The sequence below is a fragment of the Mus pahari genome, chromosome 8, assembly GCF_900095145.1.
Source record: "Mus pahari chromosome 8, PAHARI_EIJ_v1.1, whole genome shotgun sequence".
Lineage (NCBI taxonomy): Eukaryota > Metazoa > Chordata > Mammalia > Rodentia > Muridae > Mus > Mus pahari.
In genome coordinates this window covers 48,758,143-48,764,308 of record NC_034597.1, presented here as the reverse complement: position 1 = coordinate 48,764,308, position 6,166 = coordinate 48,758,143, and positions in this window count along the sequence as shown.

The following is a 6,166-nucleotide window of genomic DNA, read 5'->3' as shown; positions in this document are numbered from 1 at the left end:
ATACTTTAAAAACTTGTATATCACCAAACTGGAAAAATAAAAAAGAAATGGATATATTTTGATATGTTCAACCTAACCAAAGTTAAATCAATATAAACCGAACCATAACCTCTAGTGAAATAGAAGCAGTAATTGAAAATGTCCCAACCAAAAAAGTCCAGTGTTAGATGGATTTAACTCAAAATTCTATCAGATCTTCAAAGAATTAGTTCCAATATTCCTCACACTATCACACAAAATAGAAACAGAAGGAAGATTACCTACTCTTGTTTACCAAGCCAGCAATACCCTGATACCTAAACCCCACAAAAACTCAAAAAGGGAAGAAAATTATAGACCAATATCTCTTATGAACATAGATGTAAAATGGTCAATAAAAGACTTGCAAACTGAATGCAAGAACAGACCAAAAAGATTATCCACCATAATTAAGCAGGCTTCATCCCAGGGATGGTCCAATTTATGCAAATCATTAAATGAAATTCAACACATAAACAGATTGAAAGATTACAACTACCTGATTATCTCATTACATGCAGAAAAGGCCAATGACAAAATCTAACACCCTTACATGATAAAATCCTGACAGACTAGGGATATGAGATACATACCTCAATATAATAAAGGCAGGTTACAGTAACTCCACAGCCAAATCAACCTAAATGAAGAGAAACTCACAGTATTTTTACTAAGATGAAGAAAACAAGGTAAGTTCGCTCCATACTTATTCATTATAGTACTTGAAGTCTTAGCTAGAGCCGTAGTACCAAGAAGCGTTTGCCAGCCCAAAAGATCAACCAGGAGCCGACTCAGATGCAATCATATTAGGGTCTCTTTATTACAAACTCCAGTTTGGTTTACTCACTGCTGACCCACAGGATGTTTGGTGAAGCAGCCCTGAACTTTTATCATCGGGACAAGGTTTTATAGGAAATGGCAAAGGGTGGGGAGGTTGGGCCTGGCAAGCATTGAATTGGGGGGAGATTGTCCTTTAACATAATTGTCTGGTGCTAGGTGTCAAAGCATAAACTTAACCGCTGCTTTTCTCCCCACTGGTGGTTGTTAGGAAGTGAAGTGTCAGGGGTGGGCTCGTAACCTGGAGGTGCAGATTTGTTGGTTGGTAGCATGGAAACTGGTGCCGTGCCACACCCACTCCAGTGGAGGAGAGAGGGAGAGAGGAGGAAAGGGAGGAAGAGAGTGTCATCCCAGAACTCAGAAGGAGAAGGCAGGAAGATCAGAAATTCAAGGTGAGAGCTGGAGAAATGCCTCAGTGGTTAAGAGCACTGACTGCTCTTCCAGAGGTCCTGAGTTCAAATCCCAGCAACCACATGGTGGCTCACAACCATTTGTAATGGGACCTGATGCCCTTCTCTGGTGTGTGTCTGAGGACAGCTATAGTGTACTCATAAGTAAAATAAATCTTTAAAAAGAAAAAAAGAAGCCGGGTGTGGTGGCGCACGCCTTTAATCCCAGCACTCGGGAGGCAGAGGCAGGCAGATTTCTGAGTTTGAGGCCAGCCTGGTCTACAAAGTGAGTTCCAGGACAGCCAAATCCAAAACCAAAGCCAAAGCCAAACCAAACCAAACCAAACAAACAAAAAAAAGAAATTCAAGGTGAGCCTTGGCTATAGAATGAGTTTGAGGTCAGCGCTGGAAACATGAAACCCTGTCTCAACAAAGTGTTCAACATCCTTAGTTGCCAGGGAAATGTAAGTTAAAACTGCTCTGATATTCCATCTCTCCTCAGGCAGGATGGTGATCATGAAGAAAACAAATGGCTACAAATGTGAGAATCCATATCTTCGCTGGTGGGGATGCATCCAAGTACAGCCATTATGGAAAGCAATATGGGCGTTCCTCAAAAGAAAAAAAAAGTAGAACTATGATATGACCTAACTGCCCCACTCTTTGGTGTATACCTGAAGGGCTCTAAGTCAAGAAGCCAGAGATAATAGTCCATATTTATGGCTGCACTATTCACAATAGCCAAGAATTCAATTCGACCAGCCCTGTAACCCCCCAGATACCCATCTACAAATGAATAGATAAAGAAAGTAGGGCACAGACACACAATGGAGTTTTAGGTAACAGTAAAGGGAAATGACATTTGTAGGAAGACTGGTGTGGCTAGAAATCATGTTACATGAAACAAGCCAGATGCTGAAACAGAAATACTACATATGTTCTTTTATATGCAGAGCCTAGAAATTTTTTTTTTTTTTTTGAGACAGGGTTTCTCTGTGTAGTCCTGGCTGTCCTGGAACTCTACAAAGTTGTAGACCAGGCTGGCCTCGAACTCAGAAATCCGCCTGCCTCTGCCTCCCAAGTGCTGGGATTAAAGGCATGGGCTATCACCATCCAACCCAGCCCCTGAAACCTTTTTGAAGGTCATCAAAAAATACTGAAATAGGATGTAAAAGAATAATACAATTAAACAAACAAACAAACAAAATCTGTTCTTTAACGAGGTAAACAAGATGGGCAAACCTTTTAGGCAAAGTAATCAAAAGAGAGCAAAGAACAAAAAATCATAAAATTAGAAATATTACAACCAGCACCAGTGAAATTCAAACAGCAGAGGATGCTGTTGCTATGCTTTGCGTGTATCAAAGGCTATCGAATTTCTTGGCATGTTGTTTCCTTGGAAACAAAGGCAGTTAAGCAAGCTGCTTGAAAACTGCACTTTTTTCCTAGTGATTTCTTTTTATGGCTCTATTTTCTTAGAAGGTCTTATTAACTACATGGTCACTTAGGAATATGACATATTTTGCAACTTTTTTATTAGGTTCAAGTTTTCGTTTAGTGCTACCTCTGTCCAGGCTGAAATATCACACAATAGCGAAACACTCCTAAATGGCGTAGAGTGTCTTTTGCTGATTGAGCAATGTGTTGTTTTCTTATTTCATGTGAATGGAACAAAATAATGGTGGGCAATGTTCTTGTGAATCGTTATTCTGAGCACCGTCCTACACATACTGAATGCCTGAAATTGAAGCCGAAATGTTTGCAGACCCTATAGGGGGTCTAGTGTGTATAGAAGTTGATCACAAATTTTGGTATGTCAAAAGAATAAAGCCAATAGGATTATCTACTTTGGTTACATATTTTAGGTCATTATGATTTACTTTTCAAATTTTAATTTTTGTACCATTTAACCTCCAGACTTTGGACCTTTGGAGAAAGAATTAACACCCTAGAAATAGAGAATTGCTTCATATCCAATTCTTCCTTCTGAATAAAGATAAGAATTGTCCTGATTAGTTTTATGTCGACTTGACACAAGCTAAAGTCCTTTGGGAAGAGAGACTCTCAGTTGGAAAAAACCAACAAATAAACAAACAACAACAAAACTTGCCTCCATAAGACTGGGCTGTATACACTCCTGCAGGGCATTTTCTTTATTAGAGATCAATGCAGGAGGGCCAAGCCCATTGTGAGAGGTATAAATGATGAAAGCAAGCAAGCTGAGGAAACCATGAGGAGCAAGCCGGTAAATGGCAACCCCTCATGCCTCTGCATCAGCTGCTGCCTCCAGGTCCCTGCCTAGGCTGTCTTTGATGATGAACTGTGATGTGGAAGTGTTAGGAAAAGGAGCCCTTCCCTTCCCAGGTTGCGTTTGGTTGTAATGTTTCATCACAGCAACAGAACGCTGAGATAGGACAGTCAGACAAGGTGCTTGTAATAGTTTTTGATAAGAAGACTTGAGGGTTCAGGGGATGTAGCTCAGTGGTTCAGCACTTGCCTAGGATGTATAAGACTTTGGACTTGATCTCAGGCAAGACAAGAAACCAACATAACAAATCCTAAAGTGGAACTTGAGCTTTGTTGCGAGAAAAGTAAGATGTGAATCATTTCTAGAGGCAGGGATGGATCCTGCCGTGGGTGAGGAATATGGTTCTGGGTCGAATGCTCACCTTATGGTAGTGTGAATGAGGATGACCCCATTGGGTTATAGATGTGAATGCTTGGCCACCAGGGAGTAGAACTGTTTGAGGGTTAGGAGGTGGAGGACTGCTGGAGTAGTCTGACTTTGTTAGAGGAAGTGTGTCACTTTGGGTGAGCTTTGAGGTTTCAAAAGCCCACACCAGGCTCAGTCTCTATCTCCCTGCGTGTTGTCTGTGGATCAGGATCAGCTACTTCTCCAGCACCATGCCTGCCTGCCTGCCGCCATGCTCCTCACCATGATGGTAATAAACTCATTTCAGAAACTGTAAGCAAGCCCTCAATTATATATATATTTTTCTATAATGTACTTATTTTTATGTGCACTGATGTTTTGTCTGTTTATGTGAGGGTATTGTATTCTAGAGGTACAAACAATTGTGAGCTGCCATGCAGGTGCTGGGAACTGAATCTGGGTTCTCTGAAAGAGCAGTCAGCACCATCTCTTCAGCCCCACATACTTTCCTTTCTAGGTCTTGTATTTGTCATGGTGTCTCATCATAGCAATAAAACAGTGACTAAGACAGTGTTCCAGCACTGCAAAACATTTATAAGTTAAATCTCAATCTTCTTCAAGTATTCAAGCATTTTAGTGATCTGCATTAAGAACTAGACAACACAATGGCAGAACTATAAACGTAACTTTTACTGGCCAAGTGTAATTGTCATCCTGGAGGCTTACTGCTGAGTAAACTCATTCTTTCTAGCTCTTTCTGTACTCTGGCTGGCTGGTTCAGCTCCACTGTTCTGGTTCAAACTCCTCTCCAAGCTGACAGATTAAAATGGCTGCTCAGCTTATGACTGAAGTACTTTTCTTGGCCTCAAATGAACTCTGGCAATCTGGCCTAATATTCCATCTTCTCCCTGGAACCTTAAAGAAACTTAAATACAGTCTCCAAAACTGAGAAGTGTACAAAAGCAAAAGCATCATGAGACATATATGCAAAACTAGAAAGTAACAGAAAATAAGAGATAAAAAGATTATAGAGTGGATAGTTTTATTTGAATGTACATTGGTGTTTTGCCCTTATGTATGTATGTTTGGTGATGTCAGATTCCCTAGATCTGTAGCTATAGACAGTTATGAAGAGAACTCAGGGCCCCTGAAGAGCAGCTAAGTGCTCTTAACCACTGAGCCATCTCTTCAGCCCCAGAATGGATAGTTGAAAGGTGAAACACTCAAATCTCTCTGGCTTTAGCAGGCTGTGTTGTGTGTTAGGGAGGGGGTAAGTGGGAGCTGCTGGTTCTGCAGCTGCAATGCTCTTGGCGTTAACTGTATTTCACTTAGTGATATCCCTCTTCCTAAAACCTGGAGTAAGACAAGGACTTGTTTCCATCACTCATATTAGAGGATTCCTAGCCGTTGCTGCAAGCAGGTTTGCCTTTGGCCCTTCTCAATCACTAAGGACATCTTGGGTTTGATAAATCTGAGAAGTAATTGTCAGCCCTCCAGCCAGCTATCCATATTCTGTCATCTTATCAGTAATTCCTCCTTATTTTCTATTGCTGCCAACCATCCAGGTTCTGGACTCTAGCATCCCTCTTTTAATGGTCCCTTCTTTGCCTTCAGCACAGAGGCACTTTTCAGTTCCAGCAGTATCAAGTAGTTTGTAAGTCAGTCTAGTTTTCAGGCCCGTCTTTAATAAACTTGCCATGAAATAGCATTGTGCACTTGAAACACACATACCACCATCAAATAGTAATTTTTTGGGTTGTTTGTTTGTTTTACCTGTATTAGTTAATTTTCTGTTGCTATGATAAAATACCACGATAAAGAGCAATTAAAGAAGAAAAGTTTATTTTGGCTTTTCAGAAGGTTAGGGTCCATCATGTTGAGAAAGACATGGCCACAGTCAATGAAAGTATGGTGCCAGGAGTAAAAAGCTAGATTACCATATTTTATCCACACTTGGGAAGCAGATACATGAAACAGGAATTGGGAGAGACTATAACCCCCAAAGCCTACTCCCTGTGAAGTAATTCCTCTGGCAAGGCGCCACCTTCTCAAACAGCAACACCAACTGTTTGGGACCAAGTGTTCAAACACATGAATCTGTTGGGGGCATTTTTTATTCAAGCCATTTCACTTCCATAATACAGCCCTGTTGTGAGCAGGGTCCTTACAGCATGGAGTTCTTTTAAAGCCATTGAATAACTATTATTAACTCATAAGTGAAATAAATCCCAGCAGTTGGGAGGCAGAGGCAAAGAACCTAGTTTATGGA